The 26,259-nt window shown below is 50.6% G+C and overlaps 1 protein-coding gene across 5 annotated transcripts in view; it reads left to right on the top strand.

The window, feature by feature from the left end:
* FOXN3 (forkhead box N3) overlaps positions 1-26,259 on the top strand; it is a 183,109-nt gene that overhangs the window by 56,025 nt on the left and 100,825 nt on the right. The gene's annotated exons all lie outside the window — the stretch shown is intronic.

The following is a 26,259-nucleotide window of genomic DNA, read 5'->3' as shown; positions in this document are numbered from 1 at the left end:
CCGTCGTGTTCTTTTCCTCGAAGGTAGTTTTTACATAGCCTGGAGGTGTGTTTAGGGTCATTATCTTGCTGTAGATGCTGAACCCCTGACCAACTAGGCGTATACCAGAGGGTATTGCAAGGCGCTGCAAAATGCTGTGGTGGCCCTTTTGGTTCAGGGTGCCAGTCACTCTGGTGCAAGTCGCCGACTCTGGATCCAGCAAAAGAGCCCCAGACCATCACGCTTCCTCCTCCATGTTTGACAGTTGGTGTCACACACTGAGGAACCATGCTTTCGCCGACTCGATGGCGTACAAAAACCCTGTGTGATGAACCAAAGATTTCAAATTTTGATTCATCGGTCCATAAGACCTTCTTCCAGTCTGCAGTAGTCCACTGGCGGTGCTTCATGGGCCAGGCAAGCCTCTTTTTCTTATTTTGCCTTCTTAGCAATGGCTTTCTTACTGCCACTCGACCTGTCAAACCTGCAGCTCGAAGTCTTGTCTTCACAGTTGAAACTGAAACTTGCTTACTTCGACCAGTGTTAAGCTGTGCTTGAAGCTGTTGTCCTGTGAGCCGCCTATCACGCAAGCTGTTGACTCTTAGAAACTTGTCTTCTGATTCTGTTGTGGCTTTTAGTCTGCCAGACCTCTTCCTGTCAGAGATTCCTCCAGTTTCCAATATACTACTTCCTGAAGTGCAATATTGTCCAGATAATGCTTCAGAGGGTGTAATAACAGTCTGCTCCAATATTACTTATATACAGACAGGGGGTTTGTAATAATCAAGTAATCAGCAGAGGTTGGGACACCTGTAGGAATTGTTTGCATCAACTTTCAAGGCTTCATTTACTTAGTCACGTGAAAAAGTAAGTACACCCCATGTAAAGTTTTGACTTTTTCAACATATTTCAACATACAGCTATTTGATCTTCATTTCAACAATATTGTTACGGACCGCGGATTAGATGTTATATTTGCCGAGCGGAGGCTCCGCGACCGAACAGTTATTCCCCGACTAAAACCCGATTTACCCCAAACTTTGGTCGTATCGCGCCGCAGCTGCTCAATCTGGAAAACTCTAAAGCGACCGAATGCAAAGAGGAAGAAGACGTACAGAAGAGTAACTGGGTTTATTATTATTTACACATATAAGCAAAAAGAAAGCAGTCACGTTTATTTACAGGGGACATGAGACGCAGGTGACACAGTGAAAATTACTAGCTTACCTAACAGGCTTAACTTATTCCCAGGGACAAGACAAAAGACAGACTACGAACACACTTACATGGGGAATGATGATAGGGATGGCAGGTGGATGGCTGGCGGGATAGGGAGGTCCAACTGGTCCTGCAGCACGATGGGCTCGTTGGGCAGCCGCCGTTCCTTCGCGGCCCTGCTCCAAACTGCCGTCCAGGCCCCACGCTGCTGTGGCTGCAGTTTCGGTGGCTCGAGCTGCTGTAGATGCAGTTTCGGTGGCTCAAGCCGCTGTAGATGCAGTTTCGGTGGCTCAAGCTGCTGTAGATGCAGTCTCGGTGGCTCAAGCACGCAGCTCAGCTCTGACGACCCAGCTCTTGTCTCCTCCCTCCTTGTCTCAACTGCTGGACTTATCTCTCTCCTTGGGGAACACCCCGCCGCGGGTAATATAGGCCCCGCCCCTCAACCTTTGCGAACCTCCCCCAAACGTTCTCTCTCCACCCTCTCAAGCCAAACCCCTTGTTCATGGTTGGTCGAGTGGGGCTGGCTCACTCCTCCCCTCTCTGACGAGGTGGGGACCCGCCTTTCTTCCCCAACCCTGCCTCGTGGCCAATGGTGGTTGAAGAGAAAACCGCCCAAAATGCAGTTGGCCATCGAAATGAAATGAAAGGGGACCTATTCTTATTTCACTTGGTACAATGGAGTATTTCTATTAATGGGAGACACAGCCTTACCCAAAGACACATAATAAGATATAAGCTATCGAACAGGGGTATTATATGATTGGCTGACGTGGATGCTTTATGGACTAATTACCGAGACGCCCTTTTTACCTTTACACAACTCCGGAGGCAGGAGGCGCAGAATAAACAATAATCTATCTATAATGCCAGTAATCTCTGTGTGTCTGTCTGTGTGTCTGTGTGTTTGTCTGTGACCGCTGTTTCTCGACAACCACGGGTCCGATATACTTGAAACTTGCCAGGTATATTGCTGGGGACCCGAGGATGTGCCTTTTCAAGGTTTGTAATTAATCGGACAAGTACCTACCGAGCTATGTCCAAAAAACGCTTCAACCAATCAGAGAGCAGCGAGCTATCACGTGTGCCGAACCGTTAATGCAATGCAAGCGTTAATGCGTTAATGCAAGGCTTTTCTTTTTTTCCCTCTTCTCTTTCTACTTTTCCTTGCGATTAAATTGCAAACAGCCAAAATACGTTGGCGCTAATTGAATAATTGGCCATTAACACTAAAATAATCGTAACTGCGATATGCCAACTTCCGGACAGTGCAGCCTTCCATGTTGTTGTTGTTTGCAGCAGCTGTTTGCAGCAAGGCAAGGCTTTTCTTTTTTTCCCTCTTCTCTTTCTACTTTTCCTTGCGATTAAATTGCAAAAAGCCAAAATACGTTGGCGATAATTGAATAATTGGGCATTATGTTTTACAACTAATAAAAACGAATTTGCGATTCATTCGCTTTCCTGCGCGTTTGTGTACGCGATGGCGATTTCTTTACCAAACTCCGGAAGCCGTTCGCTTTGGACCGAACCATTGCATGTAAATAGAGGGGGGGGATTGTCACCACTCGCAAGCCGTTCGCTTTGGACCAAACCATTTCATGTAAATAGGGGGGGGGATATAATTTTAGATATATATATAGTACGGGCATGCCCTAGTAATAATAAAGCACACAATAAAAAAAAACACAATCCTCATATCCGCAACACTGCACCCTCCTCCTCTTAGGCACGTTCCGGGCCTACAACTTTTATTTAGTGTGACACGAAGGTGTAGTTCCCTCTACTTTTAACCTGACCCTGAGTGCGACAGTTTTAAAACATAGATAAATGTGTCCCGCTGCTCCATTGCACCCTGCCTAACAGACTTACGCCCACAGTTAACCGAATTGCGGAATGGTCTTCAAACTACACACTGACGGTGGGGAGCATTATTTATAATTGACGCTACTTTTATTTACAAAACTAACCCAGGACCTGTGATCTGTTCTTTCTGGGGGGGGGGGGGGGGGGGGGGAGAGAGAGACAGTCTGCTCTGCATCAATGCACCATGAAAGCACCTATAACGCACCAACAAGCACCAATCGGTGCAGTCACCACAGTTCAACAATGTTCAATAAAAATAAAATCAACAACCCCTAACCCTGCAGGTGATCTCTTGCTCTTCGGCTCCCTCTGCTGGCTATTATTATTTCTTCCAGTTGTTGTCATTTTCTTTGCTTTTCTTACTGGCGGCCTATTTGCAATAAAGCTTGCCAAACGTGTCCATTTTATTTATCTTTATTTATGGCCCACAGGGCCGACTACGTGTGGTTCACCTGTGGGGCATCGGTGCCCTGTGGCCAAGGTCCGCCAGCAAGATTTCGGGCCCTCATGGCCGGTTCCAGCAGAGGGGCCATGCCCCAACCCATGGGGTCCATACGTGGTGCTCGGCCACAGGCATGTGGTCCATAATGTGGTGCATCGATGCAGACAGCTGGTTCTGGGAATTTCGGGCGCACAATGGCCGACTCACGCACGCTCCCCTCGGCGACCAATGGCGCACAGGTCATGTGGGAGACAAAAGGGGGAAGACAAATGAGCGAGGGGTAAGGTCACAAGGGTACACATCAATAAGGCAATGCAAGGCGAAATGCGTACGGAGGGCGAAGTGAGAAAGCTCGTCCCTACCGTACGTCACCCCCCTGTCACCTACACTACCCTTGCCCTTACCCCATATGTACAAAATCTACACATTACAAATTCGTCACTACCGTCACGTCTTCCCCATATTTCCCTTATACCAAATTCGTCTCCACAATCCCTCTACTTCAAAATTTGCCATCACCCAATTCATCATCAATCCTCATAAGGAGGAAGAGATGGAACATCAAAGCACAATGTCACACCCACGTCATGATGCGTCTCACAATCCAAACATTTGCATCATAAAAAATAATCAAAACATGGCATGGTGTGGAGTACCTGTCACCTCAGGTGAGTGGATGCAGATGGTGCGAGGAGACTCCAATCCTAACTATCCTCTAAATGACATTAACACACTTTACACTACCTGGGGTCTCTCCCTGCCAATCCATTGGCCAACTTACTCTATGGGTTCTAAAAACCAATTCCCATTGACCAAACTGTGGTGCTGCTCAATTTGGGGTCTCACTCCCCCGATTCATATCCCGGTGCCCTTGCACAATTTCTGGGCTGTGACGTGTAGCTCTCCCAGCAGGTCTACCCACCTGCACACCTCCACCACTGTAGTTGCCACCCGAGCTTACCTAGCTCCTCACCCTAACCTATCTAATTGCGGAAGGCCCCTCCTGGCTCTGTCACCCCCTGGTGCCCTTTGGCACTGGGCTACCCGGGTCCGTCCTCCGGATCCTCGGGCCCCATCGACAACTACCGGCTCCCAGAGCCCACCTGCGGCCTCACCTGGCCGACATCCTCACAGTGGTGGAGTGCCCAAACCAACTACACACACTAACAGGCTACACGCCCAGCCATTTCCACAACACTAATGCACCCATCCAAACATAATTCTTCACCCGCACCACAGATGCCAATATCCAACCACAATTTACCTGTACCCTCTACCTAACACTTACACTACCCGCCCCGGGTATCCGTGATGGGGGTCCACTCTTCCCCCATTCACACCTTCGCACCATCCACTCCACTCCATATTTTCCACCATACTCACTCCATGACCATCCATTCCAAGACTCCATATATTCCACACTCCATGTCTTCCATACACCTGTTGGTGCACACCTGTGCACTCACACCTGGTGCCACCTGCACCCTCCTCCTCTTCCTGGACCAGTTGGTCAACACAACACACCTCACCATCACCATCACTCCATTCACCTGTCCAGTTGCACACCTGTGCAATCACACCTGTTCACCATACACTTTTCACAATACACTTCTAAATACACCTCCAACACTCACACGGCATCATCTGAACTACCTGTTGCCCTGCTAACTTAGTGCTCCCCGTCTTCCCTTTAAACTAAGCACATACCACGTCATTATCATCCACACTAATCTACCTGCGTCCCCACTACAGGTATCCTTGTCACTAGCTAATCCTAATGTTACCTAATGTCATCTTTGCTAGATCCCTACACACGATATATCCTAACCCACCCGGGCTAGTTTTCACTGCCATCAACCCCATAACCTAGTGCTCCTTTGCCCCCCGCTGTGAGGGATGACAGAGTTGCCATCCCATCACATCGGGGACGTTCCACTACCAATTTTGCTCACCAAATTTCAGCCAATCAAAAATTTTCCAATCACTGCCAATTCTATTCACTTTTCTAAATTTCGTATCAAATCACTATCACTATCACTATCACCATCATCACAGTCCGCTATATCCTAGCCTCGGTGCGTCATGACATCATTAAACTCGGCTTCGTAAAGCCGAGCAATGAATTCGGGTGGTTTGGTCGCCTGCAGGTTGAATCCGTCCGGCTTTCGGTTCAAGGGAGGTGGTTTGGTCGGGCCGAGATTCCACGCACCATCTCGGCGCGGCACCTTGCGGTCCCGGGCCCGATGGCTCAATCTCCCCCGGTCGGAACCCCGTCCCCACGAGGGGGCACCGTGCCGCTTCCTCCCACTCGCCCTTGAACCGGACCGGTCGCCTGGCCCGACAAGGCCCGGACTCGACCGTGCGGGGCGGGGCCAAGCCCGAATCGGCAACGACGCTTCGAAGAGAAACGACGCAGCTTCGATCCGCGCCGGGCCTCGCATCCAACAAAGGGCTCCTCGCACCGAGTGCTCGCATCGGCTATCCGTCGCTCTAACCGCTAACCCGGTTACCGTCGATGCTTCACCGGCATGCTCACACGCATACGCTACCCCTTTCACCCTCACAAAACCCGGCGTTCCAACGCCGTCCGTACATTCCACCAACGCTCTCCCTGTTACACACCACACCTCTCGCGCACACTCTTGCGCACACCTCGGTCCACACCTCTCCTCCGTTACGTCCTCCGTAACACTCACCATGGGCGTGCACTCTGGCATCCGCCCACTAACGCGCTCACATGGGCTCTCCCACACTCGCGCTACCACCAACTCAGGTGTGCTTCCTCGCACACGTTCCACCACCACCTTACTCTCCGTGTCACACTCCGTACACCCCGACGTGCATTCTCGCTCGCACTCGGTTTCACACTCGCGCTCCGATGTGCCCGCTCGCACCTGCGCCATCACCAACTCACTCTCCGTGTCACACTCCGTACACCCCGACGTGCATTCTCGCTCGCACTCGGTTTCACACTCGCGCTTCGTAACACGCTCACCCCTTGACGCACACTTTTTTCTCACACGCGTGCCATTTTTACTCACACGGGACCCTTCACCAACGCCCGGATGCCTCCTCGATCCCAAGCGCGCGAAAATTCTTTTGTCGCCAAACATCCTCTTACAAAATCTCCCCGCACAATACACAGCACGTCTCACCTTCGGGGTTCTTCTTCCTCCCTGCACCAAAACCTGCAAACTCTTTATTTGGTTAGTGAGCACATCATTATGATTTGAGCAGGGACTTTGTACATATTCCATCTTTTCCTCCCGCCGCGAGTGGTTTTCTAAGTCCCCGGTCTCTTAAATTTCAATGCCCACTTCCACTTTTTCTTTACTCACCTCGACGACCGTTGGCTTTAATAAAATTCCCTCTACCTCATCGGTCGCCGGCTTTTCCAATCCCCGTGTCGCGATTTCTACCCCCGTCATTGTACCCGTGCTTTTCTCAACTTCGTTCAACCAGCGCTTCTCGACCCGCGTTACCTCCTCGTGCACCCCTGGGACCCTTTCGCCCAACTTGCGGTCTCTGTCCCTCTGCTCCCTTTTCTCCCTATCGGCCCTCATTCCGTTCGTTATTTCTTCAATTTGGTTACTCCATTTCTCCCCCTCTATTCTCAGCATCTCGGTGAATTGCGCCATGAAGTCCCCCACATCAAAGCCCGCTGCTACGGTCACGGCAAAATTTGGTGCCGCTGTAACCACGTGCGCGAGAGCGCCATTTTGTGCGTCTGATACCCCCTCAACCACATTGCCAATGTTCTCCTCTACTTCGTCCCTCTGATCCTGGGTTACTCCTAACCCCTCCTCTAGCTCACCCACCGGCATCCGATCGCCTTGACCAGCCATGGCGCGATTTCAAAATTCGGGTTTTGCTTTAAAACACAATTTTCCAGCAGCTCGTAATTTTGAGCGCGTTAAGCGCGCTTCGGGCCACGTATCTCACTCCCCGACACCAATTTGTTACCGTAATAACACAATTGGTGTCCAAAATTTGGGCTAAATAAATTTAGTCCCAGGTTCGAATCCCAACTCCTGACTACCAATTTGTTACGGACCGCGGATTAGATGTTATATTTGCCGAGCGGAGGCTCCGCGACCGAACAGTTATTCCCCGACTAAAACCCGATTTACCCCAAACTTTGGTCGTATCGCGCCGCAGCTGCTCAATCTGGAAAACTCTAAAGCGACCGAATGCAAAGAGGAAGAAGACGTACAGAAGAGTAACTGGGTTTATTATTATTTACACATATAAGCAAAAAGAAAGCAGTCACGTTTATTTACAGGGGACATGAGACGCAGGTGACACAGTGAAAATTACTGGCTTACCTAACAGGCTTAACATATTCCCAGGGACAAGACAAAAGACAGACTACGAACACACTTACACGGGGAATGATGATAGGGATGGCAGGTGGATGGCTGGCGGGATAGGGAGGTCCAACTGGTCCTGCAGCACGATCGGCTCGTTGGGCAGGCGCCGTTCCTTCGCGGCCCTGCTCCAAACTGCCGTCCAGGCCCCACGCTGCTGTGGCTGCAGTTTCGGTGGCTCGAGCTGCTGTAGAGGCAGTTTCGGTGGCTCAAGCCGCTGTAGATGCAGTTTCGGTGGCTCCAGCTGCTGTAGATGCAGTTTCGGTGGCTCAAGCTGCTGTAGATGCAGTTTCGGTGGCTCAAGCTGCTGTAGATGCAGTTTCGGTGGCTCAAGCTGCTGTAGATGCAGTCTCGGTGGCTCAAGCACGCAGCTCAGCTCTGACGACCCAGCTCTTGTCTCCTCCCTCCTTGTCTCAACTGCTGGACTTATCTCTCTCCTTGGGGAACACCCCGCCGCGGGTTATATAGGCCCCGCCCCTCAACCTTTGCGAACCTCCCCCAAACGTTCTCTCTCCGCCCTCTCAAGCCAAACCCCTTGTTCATGGTTGGTCGAGTGGGGCTGGCTCACTCCTCCCCTCTCTGACGAGGTGGGGACCCACCTTTCTTCCCCAACCCTGCCTCGTGGCCAATGGTGGTTGTAGAGAAAACCGCCCAAAATGCAGTTGGCCATCAAAATGAAATGAAAGGGGACCTATTCTTATTTCACTTGGTACAATGGAGTATTTAAGTTAATGGGAGACACAGCCTTACCCTAAGACACATAATAAGATAAAAGCTATCGAACAGGGGTATTCTATGATTGGCTGACGTGGATGCTTTATGGACTAATTACCGAGACGCCCTTTTTACCTTTACACAACTCCGGAGGCAGGAGGCGCAGAATAAACAATAATAATAATAAAGCACACAATAAAAAAAAACACAATCCTCATATCCGCAACAATATTGATAGATAAAGGTGATATAATATAACAAATATCATGAAACATTTACATTTTGTAGTCCATTGTATAATTTAAATAAACATAAATGCAAATTCTGCATGTGGAAAAAGTTAGTACACCCTTGGCTCTAATAGGTGGTATTGCCCCCTTTGGCAGAAACAACCTCAAGTAGGCGTTTCTTATAACTGTGTACCAGTCTCTGACATCGACTGGGAGAAATTTTTGCCCACTCCTCCATGCAGAATTCTTTCAGCTGTGCGATGTTTGAGGGGTTTCTTGCATAAACAGCTCGTTTCAAATCCCCCCACAACATCTTGATGGGATTTCGATCCGGGCTTTGACTTGGCCATTCCAGAACCCTCCATTTCTTTCTTTTCAGCCATTCCTTGGTGGATTTACTGGTATGTTTATGGTCATTGTCATGTTGCAAGGTCCATCTTCGGTTGAGCTTCAACTTTCCTACAGATGGCCTCACATTATCATCAAGCACCCTCTGGTACAATGAAGAATTCATAGTGGATTCTATGATGGTGAGCTGCCCAGGCCCTGATGCAGCAAAGCTGCCCCAAACCATAATATTTCCACCACCATGCTTTACAGTTGGTATCAGGTTTTTGTGGTCAAATGCTGTCTTTGGTTTTCGCCAAACATGTCTTCTGGTACTGTGGCCAAATAGCTCTACCTTTGAATCATCTGTCCAGAGCACATTGTTCCAGAAGTGCTGGTCTTTGCCGAGGTGTTCATTGGCAAACTGTAGTCTTGCCCTGATGTTCTTTCTGGACAGCAAAGGTTTCCTCCTGGCACACCTCCCATGTCGATCAAATTTGTGCAGCCTCTTTCTCATGGTAGACTCGTGCACTTTGACATCAACAGTGGCAAGAGCTACCTGTAGGTCCCGTGATGACATTCTGGGGTTCTTAGAGACTTCTTTCAGCATCTTGCGGTCTGCTCTCGGGCTTAACTTGCTGGGGCGGCCTGGCCTGAACAAGTTGGCAGTTGTTTGGAATCTTCTCCACTTGTAGATGATCTTTCGAACAGTCGAATGATTGATTTCAAATTGTTTGGCGATCTTTTTAAATCCCTTCCCAGACTCGTAGGCATCTATAACCTTCTTTCTGAAGGCCTCAGAGAGCTCTTTTGATCGAGGCATGGTGACGCCGCACACTTCAACAACAAAGAGCAAACCAAACTAAATGTCTGAGGTTTAAATAAGTCAGGTTCCTCGAAGATCCTCTCTAACGATGTTCTAATCATTTGCACCTGAGCTGGTACACCTGATTCTAATTTTAGTTATTTGAAGTAGTGATAAATGTAGGGGTGTACTTACTTTTTCCACATGCGAAATTTGCATTTATGTTCATTTAAATTATACAATGGACTACAAAATGTAAATGTTTCATGATATTTGTTATATTATATCACCTTTATCTGTCAATATTGTTGAAATGAAGATCAAATAGCTGTATGTTGAAATATCTTGAAAAAGTCAAAACTTTACGTGGGGTGTACTTACTTTTTCACGTAACTGTACATTGCTGCAAAACAGCTGTAAGTGGTTAACCCATTACTTGTTCCTTGAAGAAGACCTTTTTTTACAATATAACTGTGCAATTTACATTATTTTCCCATTTTTGCTTACCTAAACTTTTTTTTAACCTCGAGCAGTTTACTGCTTACCTTTGTACCATTTCAGGTTATTCACTGGACATTAAACTGCGTAAATTTCAATAAAAACTGGAAACATTGAGGTGTTCTAAAACTTTTGACCGGTTGTGTGTGTATATATATATATATATATATATATATATATATATATATATATATATATATATATATATATATATTGTATACTTATGTAATACTTATGTATATTGTAACCCAATGGATATTCTGACATCAATAAACCACGCTCGGAGGGCCGAGGTGGTGGAATTGCCGTTATTCACCGACAAGACATCAAGACCAACCTCATCTCCATCTCATCTGCTCCATCATTTGAACACATGGCTTTTAAACTCTCTGGTCACACACAGTCAGTCATGGCTGTTGTCTACCGCCCTCCCAAACCACACCCATCATTCCTGTCTGACTTCTCCTACTTTCTGACCCAGCTATGTTCCCTCTCCCCCTCAATCCTCCTCCTTGGTGATTTCAATATCCACATGGACTCCACTGACTCCACGCTAACCACTGACTTCACTGATTTACTCACCTGCTTTAACCTCACTCAACATGTCAACTTTCCTACCCATAACCGTGGTCACATTTTGGACCTTGTCTGCTCTACTGGACTAATTTTGCACCATCTCTCTGGCTCCGACCTCACTCTCTCTGACCACCTAGCCATCACTCTGACCATCAACATCCCCACCCCAGCACCAAGGCATTATCGCACTATCAACTTCCGTAAGGTAAACGCTCTTTCACCTACCTCATTCTCATCGACCCTCTCTGAAAAAATGTCCACTTCTCCCTTCGTTGACCTCCACACCCCTTCTGACCTCACTGACTACTACAACCACACTCTCTCCTCCTGCCTTGACCAACTTGCGCCTATAAAAACCAAAACAGTTTCTTTCACCCATTCTGCTCCCTGGTTTACCCCTGAACTCCGCCTGATGAAAACTCGTGCTCGCCAACTTGAAAGACTCCGCAATAAAACAGGTCTCACAGTTCACTCCCAGGCCTACAAGGACCACATACAACACTATAAAGATGCCCTCTCCCGCGCCCGCTCCGCCTACTACTCTCAAATTATCCACTCTGGCTCCGGAAACCCAAAAGCACTCTTCTCTACAATAAACAAACTCCTCAGCCCCCTGAACACCACCACCCAGTCATTCACAATAGACAACTGCATCTCCTTCCTTTCATTCTTCCAACGCAAAATTGAAAACATCTACAACAGCTTGACGACCGCCACACCCGCTCCCCCTCAAACCACCTGCCCCCCCTTATCCTGCCATCCCCTGTCTCAATTCTCCCCAGTCTCCCCTACTGACCTCTCTGAACTCCTCATCGGAATGAAAACTGCCACCTGCACTCTTGACCCCATCCCCTCCAGCTTTGTCAAGGCCTCCCTTCCTGCTCTCTCTCCACTTGTCATTGCAACAATAAACTCCTCCCTGTCTACAGGCATCGTCCCACCATCCCTCAAAATTGCTGCTGTTACCCCCATTCTGAAAAAACCTGGACTAAACCCTGACACCCTAAATAACTTCAGACCCATCTCCAACCTACCCTTTCTGTCAAAGGTTTTGGAACGCGCTGTAGCCACTCAACTCAAACATCACCTCTCTGCCAATAACCTGTATGAAACATTCCAATCTGGATTCCGCTCCAACCACAGTACTGAAACTGCTCTCCTCAAAATCACCAACGACCTTCTCCTCTCCTCTGACGCTGGCAACCTCAACATTCTCATCCTCCTCGACCTCAGCGCCGCCTTTGACACCATCGATCACACCATCCTCCTCACCCGACTTGAAACCACCTTTAACATTACCGGCACTGCCCTCTCTTGGATTAAATCATACCTCTCTGACAGACGTCAGTTCATCTCCATCAATAACTGCAAATCCCCCACTGCTCCCCTCCCCCAAGGTGTCCCCCAAGGTTCAGTTCTTGGCCCCCTCCTCTTCATCCTTTACCTGTCCCCCCTCGGTCACTTAATCCGCCGTCATGGTCTCCAATTCCACTGCTTCGCCGATGACATCCAGCTTTTCATCTCCACCAAGTCCATCTCCACCGCCACCCACTCTATCCTGACAAACTGCATCACTGAAATAAAATCCTGGCTTCAAATCAACTTCCTCAAACTTAACTGTGATAAATCTGAAATAATCATCATTGGCCCAAAAACGCTCACCAAGTCCACCCATAACTTTGCCCTCAACATCGACGGTTTCCCAGTATCCACCTCCCCTCACATCCGGAATCTTGGCATCATCTTTGACCAAACCCTCTCCTTCGACAAATACACTAAACAGATCACAAAGACAGCCTTCTTTCACCTGAAAAACATCGCCCGTCTCCGTCCATCTCTCTCCTCCGTGGCTGCAGAAACCCTCATCCACGCCTTCATCACTTCCCGTCTGGACTACTGCAATAGCCTCCTTTATGGTTCACCCTCAACAATCACCAATAAACTCCAATACATTCAGAACTCCGCTGCCCGTCTACTCACCCATTCCCGGACCCGTGACCACATCACCCCCGTCCTTTACAAGCTTCACTGGCTCCCCATCTCCCAGAGAATCCAGTACAAAGCCCTCCATAACCTGGCCCCATCCTACCTGGCTGACCTCCTCTCCAGACACACTCCCACCCGCAACCTCCGCTCTGCTGGTACCAACCTCCTGACCCCCCCCCCCCCCCCCATCCGGACCAAATTTAGATCCTGGGGGGACAGGGCCTTCTCCATCGCTGCTCCCACCCTCTGGAACTCGCTACCTCACACCATCAGAGACTCCTCACTCACCACATTCAAAACATCACTCAAGACCCACCTGTTAAACACTGCATTCAACATTTAACCCACAGCATCTAACCCCTGACTATCTCCTCTCCTTCTCCCTCCTTTGTGCTTTGAATATTTCCCTATTGATTCTTCTTTTTTTGCAATTGTTTTTATGTTTTGCTATGCATTATGTTTTGCATTCTGTCAAAGCGTCTTTGGGCTTCCTGAAAAGCGCTATATAAAATAAATGCATTATTATTATTATTATTATTATTATTATTATACTGTATACAAGATCAAGGCTTGTGTAGGAGCTAGCACATTAAACATGAACGGACACATAGAACATATAATAAAGGGAGCGGGAGACAAGACTGGGAGAGAGAGGGAAGCACACAAGCACAACTGTTGAGAACAGGGACATCAGGAGATCTGTGGAAGGGAGAGGGCTGGGAGTGTGTGTGTGTGTGTGTAGGGGTGGGGAGGCATTCACAGTATAAAACAAATTGACACAACCAGGAATTTCAGGAGAGAAGTCGGAGATTGAAAGACGTGGATTTAGTGTGTATTAATGGTGGTAGAAGAGATCAATCTTTTGGATGGGGGAAGATAAGTGATGGTGGTGAACAGCTGTTTTGAAGACCTGGAGGGAGGAGTGGAAGCTCAGAGGTGCCAAGGAAGGACTTTGCACGATGGAGGATGCCCAGTCGGTGACTGGCTTTGGAGGCTAGCTTGGAAATGTGGTTTTCCCAGGAAAGATCATGGCTGATAGTGAGACCCAAGAGCTTGAGTGACAGAACTTCTTCGAGAGGATCCTTGAGAAAGTAGATGGGAGGGTTTTCCAGATGGTCTTTTCGGAGAGAGTTAGTGAGAGTGTGAGATTTGTCAGGATTGAAAGACATGTTCCACATGTTTGTGATTTTATCCAGGTCTGCAGGTCTTTTATTTATTTGCTCGTCAATTTTGTTGGAATTTTTGATTCTCCTCCCCCATTATGCACCAGTAACCCCTCTACAACCCTCACATGCATAATTAATAAATAGATGGCTGCTTCACCCATTTTGATGTGAGCTGGCTATTGGAAGTCCGAATGAATTCGGGGAAAGGTAGATAACTTGGCATCTTGGGATTCCTTCCCATCTCGCATTAATCAAGTTTGATCTTTAGCTTTTACCCATTTTGACTTTCTCCTTTTTCCTTCCCTCTGCATCATTTCCCTCAAGCACACACTAGTGGATCAGCAGAACTAAGCCTGGTGTTGGCTTCACGGTTAGGGTGCCGGCTTGGAATCCTAGGATCCTGGGTTCGAATCCCGGTCGATCGCTGAATTAACACCAGGGGGCTTGACTCAGCCTGTCATCCTTCCGAGGTCGGCATAATTCAGTACCAGTTCACTGGTAATTCCCTGTGTGTCGCAAAAGGCGATTAACAGGGTTGGTGGCAGGAAGGGCATCCAGCCATAAAAACATTGCTTCAAAAAGGGGATCAAGGTGCCCGAAAAAGGCCAACCCCTGCTTTGCAGGGAAAAATGGCCTCTAAAGGTGGTTCTACACACTAGGTGCTGGGAGAGGGCTCCTTACGGTTTAATCCACCCGTTGCTCCAAGCAGAGAGCAACCCTTGCTTTGTTGGCATTTTGTTAATTCAAAATCGATCACTCTGGCTGTGTGTATGCTTTTGCGGCATAAAAGGCACCGCGTATTCAGCTCTATGGTTGATGTCGATAATGTCGCTCGGGTCAACTTGAAATGGAGCATGACATCATCGTCCTTGCTTTCTTAAATGTGCCAAAACCTTGGAAAAAAAAATCAAAAGCATTCTCCCCCATCTGTGCTGACAATGGTGGAATTTAAGTATTTTTGACTGGTAAGTCTCAAAATAGTTGCTCGGTCAGGTGTTTGCCACTTTTGTATAAATGAAGCATACTACTAGTTTTTTTTCCCCCCTTCTTTTTTTCATGGCCTGGCAGCTGGCTGCTGAGGCATGTACATTTGCTCAATGGTGCCAATGTCCAAAAATGAAGTCACCGCTAACTCTGAACTTTCACCTACCGAGCGGTCTTTATCCGGGGCTAGCAGAGCCACCATTTGTCACCATGAACCAGTCGTTGGATACAGCTCTATCACAAGGGCTAAGTGTCATCTGATTTGCTAGTCTTGGGTATAACATATTACTTGCTTTGTGATGCATTTCAACCATGTCAGTAAAGGGATGCACTCTCCTCATTCATAGATTGAATATGTTGTTGTAGCTTTATAGACATTGAAGTGGTACAGTACAATCACGAGCTATTGTTTCCATGGAGACAAGATTAAAGGTTGTCTCCTTGTCATAAAGTTTTGGGGCAACAGCTTTATGTCCTTCCATTCAGCATGGTTTCACAGCACTGGCTCTTCTCGCACTTGAGGATGTGAAATTAAATAGAATAAGCCTAAGGACCATCTGATTATGAAATTTCTTGAGCATAATCTAGGAATAAATCGGTGGAGAAAAAATAATGATGATGTCATCGGTCACATGGTTCGGCTGCCATATTTGTTTTAACACAAAAGCCTTAAAAAACACTGAAAATACATCCTGGCGAGGGTTTGCAATCTCTGATTGCTCTTTCTTGTTATTTATTGTATTGGGCAGAATGTTTCAACAACCTCCACCTTCTCCACTGCCATGCCAGTGTAATAAATATGTGGGGTTGCATGTAAATGGAATGGGATATGAAATCAGAGTAAATGAAATGGGATAGAAACCTGCATGAGCAGTGCGGGGGGGGGGGGGCGGGTAGGGTGGGGGAGAAGGGAGGGAGAGGGACAGGGGAGGTTCAGGGGAGGTTAAAGTAGAGGTTAAAGGAGAGGGAGTGGGGAGTGTCTTGGGTAAAATGAAAATTTGACAAAGTGGAGAAAGTAAATGGAGAAAGTATGAAAACAGATAAACAGGAGGAAAAAGGAAGAGAAAGATTGGGATGGGAGTTGGGGAATGTGTTGGAAATTCCACCAACTTGCAAACACCGTATTAGATCCTCCAACTCCCGTTTCCGTCGCCTCCTCTCCCCACACCTCTTCAGAAGAGTGACATCAAAAAATGGACAAAACTATTGAGGATAAAATGTATACAGTATTTGTACTTGTGTTAATTTTTTGTATCAGGACGGTTAGAAGAATTAGGGGGGTGGTGGAATTGGGGGTATCTGTGATCTGGTGTTGCTATTGATTTATGAAGCTGAATCGCATCAAATAACATTTGCAGGAATCTTGTGAAAATTGGTGTTTTAAGAGATGATCGTACTTTTAAACATGAATTATTCTTTAATCCAAACAATCAAGTCTTCCATGCGATACCGATGAAGGCAGTTTCTTATGCTTTGGCTTAATCTCACTGTCGGTGTGAAAGTCACTGCTGATGTTCAAATTGATAATGTCTTTCATTGTTAAACTAGAACGACACTCTTCGACATCACAAAACGTCGACCAACATGCCTCCCCCCACATTATTACATCAGTATAATGCTTGTACCAAGTTTGATTTAAATCCCATCGGCTGTTCTCAATTTATCACATTATTACCTGACATGACCTCTGATCTTTGACCTCTTGACCCCGAAATCGAATCTGTTTATCTTTGCATCATAATATATGATTATACCAAGTTTGGCAAAAATCCCATGATTGGTTCACAACTTAGCTCGGCAACAAAATTTTTACCTGACGTGATGTCTGACATTTGACCTTTGACCTCTTGACCCCAAAATCAAATCCGTTAATCTTTACATCATTATACATACCTGTACCAAGGTTGAATTAGATCCCTTCAGCCGTTCTCAAGTTATAAACCTATTACAGACTTTGACCTTTGACCTCAACCCCAAAATCAAATTGGTTAATATTTGCATCATAATACATTCTTGTACCAACTTTGGTCAGAATCCCATGACTGGTTCACAAGCTATCGCGGTAACCTGTTTTTTTGCGTAACATAACCTCTGACCTATGGCCTTTGACTTCGTGACCACAATATCTAATCAGTTCATCTTTTCCTCATTATACATACCTGCACCAAGTTTGACCTAGATCCCTTCAGCCGTTCTCAAGCTATTGCGGTAACAAAAACCTATCACGGACAGACGGATGGACAGATGGACAACCTGAAAACATTATGCCTCCAGCAACTTCGTCGGCGGAGGCATAAAAAAGAAAAAGATCATTTCCACAAAATATTGGCTATGGGCTTTTATTAGTCCCCTACCGGTGTACACCGGAGGGGACTAAAGGTTTGCACGCCCGTCCCTCCGTCTGTCCGTCTGTCCGTCTGTCAGTCCGTCACGCAAAGAACAGTTTTCTGGACTTTTTTTTCCAAACTCTTAATGCTAATGATTTCGAACTTGGTACATGGTTTCCTCATGATAAGTTACAGATCAAGTTCGAACTTCACAACGTTTCGATCATTTTTGACAAAGTTATGGCACTTTGATTATTCTAGAGTTCTCCTCAAGCCGCACCGCGCGCCCTCAGCCCTCGTCTCGCAAACGTCAAAAGCCCGACACAGCGCACGCTTTCGGGAGGGGCGGAGCCAAGCCGAGCAACATATATATACACATTGATCGTGAACCGGAAAATATAATAAATTACTGATATTTAGCGACTTGAAAGGTTCTTTATCAACAACTTATTTTCTCGTGCTTCTGCTGACCTGTCTGCGAGGTGTATAAATCGAAGTCCCGAGTGTGAATCACAGGTGAGCCCGTACTGAGGTAATTAGCGATTGGGAACGATTCAAAACCTGTGGATAAATAACCCTTGGTAATTTCCCCAACAGTTTTCCGGACGACAGACTGCCGGTAGAGGACATGTATTGCAGCGCAATACTCAGAATGCTTGTTTATTTATTTATTTAACGGCACACTACTTCTTCATTACTTGTTGAACGCTCAACATAATCACACGGTTACAAACCATCGTTCCCTGTTGGTTCACTTCTGGTGTAAAAAAGCAGAGTTGTTTCTTTGTATCAGGGTTGCAAGAATTTCAAATTGAGCAAACTTTGAACAAAGTAGAGGTATTTGCAATGTAGTTTGGGCTTGGTCGGCATTTTATGTGTCAAATTATATATTTTTCATTGATATTTTGCACTTGTAAAATGTGAGCATTTCAACTGGTTCTCCAGAATGACCAACCAAATTGGCCCACAAGGTCACATGCCATTGAAGGAGCTGCGCTCCAACGCGAGTCGGAAGAATTGACGCGACCAAAGACGGAATTCGTCCGAGTTGCTTTATTGAAACAAAACAGCTCAGGTATTCTGACAAGCCCGTTTATCGGGCAGCAATATATATACACATTTATGCCGGGGCGTTTGCCCGGGAAAACCGAGACCGGGCATGCCCGGGTGTCAAGGGCGAGTCCTGGAAAGGCGAGTCTGGACATGCCCGGGCGTCCTGGACGCGGCCTGGCAAGTCGAGGCTGGGCATGCCCGAGCGCTCTGAGCGAGCCCTGGAAAAGCGAGAGCGGGCATGTCCGGACGCTCTGGGCGAGCCCTGGAAAGGCGAGTCTGGACATGCCCGGGCGGCCTGGCAAGTCGAGGCTGGGCATGCTCGGGCGCTCTGGGCAAGCCCTGGAAAGGCGAGAGCGGGCATGCCCGGGAAAGACGAGACCGGGCGTGCCCGGGAGGTTCGGGCGTGCCTGGGTCCGGGTCGGGCAACAGCGAGTCCGGGCATGCCCAGGAGAGACGCGTCTGGGCCCGTCCGGAAGAGCCCGGCATGGCGATCGCGCCCTGGCCGCGTCCTGGCAGGTGCAAGGCGATTGTGTACATTCAGCGGGAACCGCTACACATGCCCCTCCAGAATGGACCTGCACCGGCAGGGTCAATTTAAGGGGGGTCCAGATGACCCGGCCGAAGCGACCCCTGGAGGGTCGTGGGGGGGGGGGGGTCCGATCCGGTGGTGGGTGGTCGAGCGGGGGGAACTGTAGACGGGGGGCGGCCTCGCCGCGGAGGAAGGGCCAACCGTGGTGGTCGGTCGACGTCCACGTGCGCCGGTTTGAGGCGGTCCACAGAGATCCGGTCCGACCGGCCGCCGACGTCGACGACGAAGGACTTGTCGCCCCGTCGCAGGACCCGGAAGGGCCCGTCGTACGGCGGCCGGAGTGGCCCCCGGTGCGCGTCATGACGCACAAAGACGTACTCCGCTGTGCGAAGCGCCGGAGGGGATGTAGGACTGGGGGCCGCCGTGGCGGGACGTTGGCACGGGGGCAAATCGTCGGGCGGCCTCCTGGAGGTCCGAGCACTGGTGTGCGGCGGACCAGGGACTGGTAGCGTCGGGCACGAACTCGCCCGGGACGCGGAGCGGCTGGCCGTAGACGAGCTCGGCGGCGGACGCCCGGAGGTCCTCCTTGGGGGCCGTGCGGAGGCCCAAAAGGACCCACGGCAGCCGGTCGGTCCAACCGTCGTCCTGAAGGCCGGCCATGAGTGCGGCCTTCATGGAGTGGTGAAACCGCTCGCACAACCCGTTGGCTTGGGGGTGGTAGGCCGTGGTGCGGTGCAGCGCGACCCCCAACAAGCGGACGACCGTGCCCCAAAGTTCGGACGTGAACTGTGGGCCGCGGTCAGACGAGATGTCCGCCGGTGCGCCGAAGCGCGCGACCCAGGTGGCGATGAACGCCTGCGCCACGTCGGCGGTGGTGGTGGAGGTGAGGGGCACGGCCTCCGGCCACCTGGTGGTCCTGTCCACCATGGTGAGCAGGTGGGTGAACCCCCGCGATGGGGGCAGGGGACCCACCAGGTCCACGTGGACGTGGTCGAAACGCCGTGCAGGCATGGTGAAAGGTGCTAGCGGGGCCTGGGTGTGGCGGTGGACCTTGGCCCGCTGGCAGGCCGTGCAGGCGTTGGCCCAGTCGCGGACGTTCCGTCGAAGGCCGTGCCAGACGAAACGCGCCGACACCAGCTTCTGAGAAGCTTTCCGGCCCGGGTGAGAAAGGCCGTGGATGGAGGCGAAGATGCGGCGCTGCCAGGAAACGGGCACGATGGGGCGAGGCTGGCCCTGGGAGACGTCGCAGAGCAGGACGGTGCCCGCGAAGGGGATGTCGGCCAGGCGGAGGCCCGTGTCCGCCGCCCGGAGGGCCTGCACCGAGGTGTCGGTGGTCTGGTCGGCCGCCATGAGCGCGAAGTCCACGCCGAGGTGGACCGCGTTCGCGCTGGCCCGAGAAAGACAGTCGGCCACGGCGTTGTCTTTGCCGGCGACGTGCCGGATGTCCGTGGTGAATTCCAACACGGCGGAGAGGTGGCGCTGCTGGCGGGCCGACCACGGCTCCGTGACTTTGGCCATTGCGTAGACCAACGGCTTGTGGTCGACGAAAGCCGTGAACGGGTGGCCCTCCAGGAGGTGTCGGAAATGGCGAACGGCCAGGAATAGACCGAGCAGCTCGCGGTCGAACGTGCTGTATTTTAACTCGTTTGGCTGGAGCTGCCGGCTGAAAAAAGCGAGTGGCTGCGAAACCCCGTCCTCCCATTGTTCATGGACGGCGCCCACCGCGTAGTTGGAGGCGTCCGTAGTGAGGGCGATGGGCGCGTTGAGCACCGGGTGAGCCAGCAGCGTTGCGTCGGCGAGGGCCCGTTTTGCACTCGCGAAGGCCGCGTCCGTGGCCGCGGACCAAACGATGTCATGCTTGGCCGGCTTGCCCCAGAGGGCCTCGTAAAGGGGCCGCATGAGCTGAGCAGCGCGGGGCACGAATCGGTGATAAAAATTCACCATGCCGAGGAACTCTTGTAGGGCCTTGATGGAACGGGGACGCGGGAACGTGGTGATGGCCCCGACCTTGGTCGGCAGCGGCACGGCCCCGGTCTTGGTGATGCGGTGGCCCAAAAAGTCAACGGTCGTCGTGCCGAAGTGGCATTTGGCCGGGTTGACAATTGAGCCGTGCTCGCTGAGGCGACCGAACAGTGTTCGGAGGTGGAGGAGGTGCTCGGCGCGGGACGTGCTGGCGACGAGGATGTCGTCCAGATAGACGAAAAGAAATGGCAGGTCGCGCAGCACGCCGTCCATTAAGCGCTGGAACGCCTGGGCCGCGTTCTTGAGGCCAAACAGCATCCTCAAAAATTGGAACAGGTCGAACGGCGTGATGACGGCCGTCTTCGGGACGTCGGCCGCCCGGACAGGTACCTGGTGGTATCCCCGTATCAGGTCAATTTTGGAAAATATGACCCGTCCCACCAAACGGGCGGAAAAGTCCTGGATGTGCGGGATCGGGTACCTGTCGGGGGTGGTAGCGTCGTTGAGGCGGCGGTAGTCGCCACACGGGCGCCATCCGCCCCCCGGCTTTGGCACGATGTGCAGTGGTGAGGCCCACGTGCTATTGGAGCGCCTCACGATGCCGAGGTGCTCCAACGCGTCGAACTCGGCCTTTGCCACGGCGAGCTTGGCCGGGTCGAGGCGGCGGGCCCTGGCGTAGACCGGCGGGCCCGTAGTGGGTATGTGGTGCTCGATCCCATGCCGCACTGCGACGGCCGAAAACGTCGGCCGCGTGAGGGCCGGGAATTCCGCGAGCAGGCGAGCGAACTCGTTCGCCATCGGGAGGGCGCACGCCAGTTCGGTCGGCGCGGAGCTGCTCATCGTGCACGCCAGGGAGCTGAAGGTCTCGGCGTTGACAAGGCGACGACGTTTGACGTCGACCAGCAGCCCGTGTGCGCAGAGGAAGTCGGCGCCCAGCAAAGCCATGGGGACGCAGGCGGTCACAAAGGTCCACTGAAAGCGCTGGCTGCCGAAGCAGAGGGTGACGTCGCGCGGGCCGAAAGTGCGTATGGCCGAGCCATTAGCAGCGACCAAAGAGGGGCCGCAAACGGCGTCCCGCCTGTCCTGCTCGGAGGCGGGTATGATGCTCAGTTGGGCGCCGGTGTCACAAAGGAAACGCCGCCCGGACGCTTTGTCCCGAATAAAAAGCAAATTGCCCGAGTGGCCGGCGCTCATGGCTGGGAATGAACGCCGGCCCGGCCGTTTCCCGACTTGCCGAAAGTGCACGGGGGTCGGCACGTCCGAGCCTTGTGTCCGAACCTGGCGTGGTAATAACACCACGCCTGGTCAGGTGGAGGCCCCGGCCATCGTGTCGGAAGCGGTCGGCGTGGCGGCCGCCAGTTGCACCGGCAGTTCAGCCTCCAACCGTGCAGGGTGCTCGGGCGTCGCCTCGGACGGCGGCAGGCTCCAGGTAGCCGCGCCGATGTGTTGGCCCACCGAGGAGATCTTATCGGCTTCCCTGGCGAGGGCGCGGGGATCGGTGATCGACGTGCCAGCCAGGGCGAGGCGTACCGGGTGAGGCAGCTGGCGAAGGAACAGCTCGCGGAACAGAAAATCCGGAGAGTGCTCACCGAGCAACGAGAGCATATAGTCCATGCGCTCGGACAGGCGCGTGTCGCCGAGCTCGGGCAGGGCGAGCAGGCGCCGTGCTCGTGCCGCCGGTGAGAGGGCGAAATCGAGGAGGAGCGTCTTCAGCGCGTCATACTTGTCGGCAGCCGGCGGGTGCTCGAGGAGGCTCAGGGCGCGGGCCGCGGTGGCGGAACCGAGCGCTGCCACGACGTGGTGGAACCGGGTGTCGTCCGCGGTGATGCCTCGCAGGGCGAACTGGGAGTCCGCCTGGGCGAACTAAACAGCCGCGTGAGCCTCCCAGAAGGTAGGCAGTTTAAGAGTCACTGCCGTGTCCATGTCGGTAGGTCAACAGTGAAGGAGCTGCGCTCCAATGCGAGTCGAAAGAATTGACGTGACCAAAGACGGAATTCGTCCGAGTTGCTTTATTGAAACAAAACAGCTCAGGTATTCTGACAAGCCCGTTTATCGGGCAGCAATATATATACACATTTATGCCGGGGCGTTTGCCCGGGAAAACTGAGACCGGGCATGCCCGGGTGTCAAGGGCGAGTCCTGGAAAGGCGAGTCTGGACATGCCCGGGCGTCCTGGACGCGGCCTGGCAAGTCGAGGCTGGGCGTGCCCGAGCGCTCTGGGCGAGCCCTGGAAAGGCGAGAGCGGGCATGCCCGGACGCTCTGGGCGAGCCCTGGAAAGGCGAGTCTGGACATGCCCGGGCGTCCTGGACGCGGCCTGGCAAGTCGAGGCTGGGCATGCCCGGGCGCTCTGGGCGAGCCCTGGAAAGGCGAGAGCGGGCATGCCCGGGAAAGACGAGACCGGGAGGTTCGGGCGTGCCCGGGAACAGCGAGTCCGGGCATGCCCAGGAGAGGCGCATCTGGGCCCGTCCGGACGAGCCCGGCATGGCGATCGCGCCCTGGCCGCGTCCTGGCAGGTGCAAGGCGATTGTGTACATTCAGCGGGAACCGCTACACCATACGCAATTACAGACTTGGCATTTAATATGGAATTTTTTTTTTGTCGGGGTGAACTTACTTTTCAAGATGACTTAGAACCAAAAGTTCATTGGAATTATGTTGAAATTATTCTAGATTTTGTTAATGTGACCTTTAAAAGAAACAAAAACCACATTTGAAATTTCGAAGCAAATAAATTGATCCTTGAAAGTGATGCAAACTGATATCGAACTCAATTCATAGACAGTACTGTGTTAAACTTCTGTGCGTTTTCCAGAAGTATCTCTTTATTTTGCACATTAGCCAAAAAATTTTTTTAACAAAAACAAAAGTTTAATTATGACTGGGATTACGGACAGTAAAATTACAGTTCAGTACTTCGTGTAACCCCCACGAGCATTCAGGAGAGCACGTACACGTTGAGGCATGCTGTTCACGAGATTTGCCAAGGTTTGGACAGGAATCGCTTGCCATGCAGTTACAATAGCCTGCTGCAATTCACGCACAGAGGCAGGCTGCTGGTCCAAGTTGTCGATTTGACGCGTTAATTCTGCCCACAAGTTCTCTATCGGATTCATATCCGGGGACATGGCAGGCCACTCCATATGCTCTACACCACGGTCAGCAAGAAAGTGTTGGATCATGCGAGCACGATGAGGCCGTGCATTGTCATCTTGGAAGACAAAGTTTCCTCGAAAGGCTGCACGAACAAATGGAAGCAATGTTTCTTCCAGAATGGCTCGGTGCTTGAACTGGTTCAGGATTCCATTCAGAACAACCAGGTCAGTTTTGCCCCCTGCATGGAAAGCAGCCCAAACGGTCACCCCACCACCTCCAGCTTGGACTTTTGGCACTATACAATCTTCGTTGTAGGCTTCATGCACTTGTCTGCGCACTCGGACGCGGCCATCTTGACGATAGACCAGAAATCTAGACTCGTCACTGAAGATCACGTGATTCCAGTGTCCTGGCCGCCATTGACGGTGCTCTCTGGCCCACTGCAATTGGCGCTGGCAGTGTTGTCTGGTCAGACGTGGCTTTCTCAGGGGACGCCTGGCACGATGGCCTGCTTGAACCAGTCGTTGGTCGACTAGCCTTCTGGATACAGGCACATTTGTCAGTTGCTGCCACTCAGCCCTAAGCCGATTAGCTGACTTGGTCCGGCCATTGCGGACTAACTGGTGCAGCTGGCGATCATCCCTTCTTGTGGTTCTGCGGGGACGTCCTGGCCTCGGTATTGGAGTAGGGACACCCCTCTGAGCATTTCGTTTCAGGATCTTTGACACCTGACCTTGAGTGATGCCATACTGCCAAGCAATAGCACGCTGTTTAATGCCGGAATTTCGTAAAGCCACCACTAAATGACAAACAGCATTGTCGAGTTGACGGACCATCTCCAGAGGAAGCGGCAATAACTTTTGTAGACGTGCAGCAGTTGTTTTCCACTAATACAGAACGCAACAACCCTTATATACCCGATTGTGAAGCCAATCGTCAAATGTACCTGTCCGTACATTTTGTCACGCCACCTGTGATATAATCCTGTTATTGACTTCTTGCTGCGACAGACAATCAGTGACATGGTTCTTTTAACAAAGAAATCACCGAAGCGTAAAAGAAACTCACCAGACTGATATCCCGAGTTCAGAAATTAAACCCAAGTCAAGAAAGAAAAAAAAATTCCATATTAAATGCCAAGTCTGTACATACACTAAAATAGCGGAATTTTTATCCTACTCCTCTACTCCCCTCCCCGACGCCGACGGTATCTTTTCCACATGACACTTTCCTTTTATTTCCTTCCTTTCTGGAGGTAAAGGGTATTGTATGTGGTGTATTTAGGTTCTAAATCACAGTTGACAATTATTACCAAAACAAACGCATCACATCGTATTGAAACGGTGAATCTTCATAGCACATGTTACGCTTGACCTCACCCGACACAAGGTACAGGTCACTGGGCATCACACTTGGTACTACTGTTTTATTTATTTACTAGCCGAAACCCGTGGAACATCCACGGAAGGGAGGATGTGGTGTATGGATAGAGTGTACTATTATGGATGGCATAGGGGAGCGCTCATGGGATCTTCTTCTTCCGTTAAGCTCCAATTTTTTCTCTTTAAGTTAAGTCCAATCAGTCCTTCTCTATGCTCGAAGTGGTCAGGCCATGCCTTTCCGCTCTCATACTTTTATTGCCGTTCGGTGTAGAAAGGGATTGACATATCGTTCGTCTGTTTCAGCTCGTTATCTTTAAGCTTCCTTACGTCTCGCCATCTGCTACACCTCTGAGTTACGAGGATTTATGCAACGCACCCCGAGTATCGCAACGTCACTCCATTTAACTTTATTAAAATGACGATAAAGACGTTTCCTTATATATCCTAATTTAAAATGTTCAAGGGAATAAAAAGACCATTTGGTTCACACCACCCATGTTCACACCACTCGACTGTCCAATCAGCGGACGGCTCGCTTCGCCTTCGCCCAGCAGACGCCAATACGATGGCGTCGTAAGATGGCGTCGTATCGGCAGTTAATCGGATGCTTTTGGGCCCCAACGTCGGCTATTTCAGATTTTTCGAGTATGGCTGTACGTGATAAACAAAGAGCGCGGTTCGTAGATCGTAAATCCATTAGTGCCGTGGGCATCGGGTCACTGGGTGCGGCGTAAAAGGGATAACAAAGTCGAGTCCTTAC

This window comes from Myxine glutinosa, chromosome 9 (genome assembly GCF_964187855.1).
Source record: "Myxine glutinosa chromosome 9, kmMyxGlut1.1, whole genome shotgun sequence".
NCBI lineage: Eukaryota > Metazoa > Chordata > Myxini > Myxiniformes > Myxinidae > Myxine > Myxine glutinosa.
This window is presented reverse-complemented; position numbering and strand designations above follow the sequence as displayed.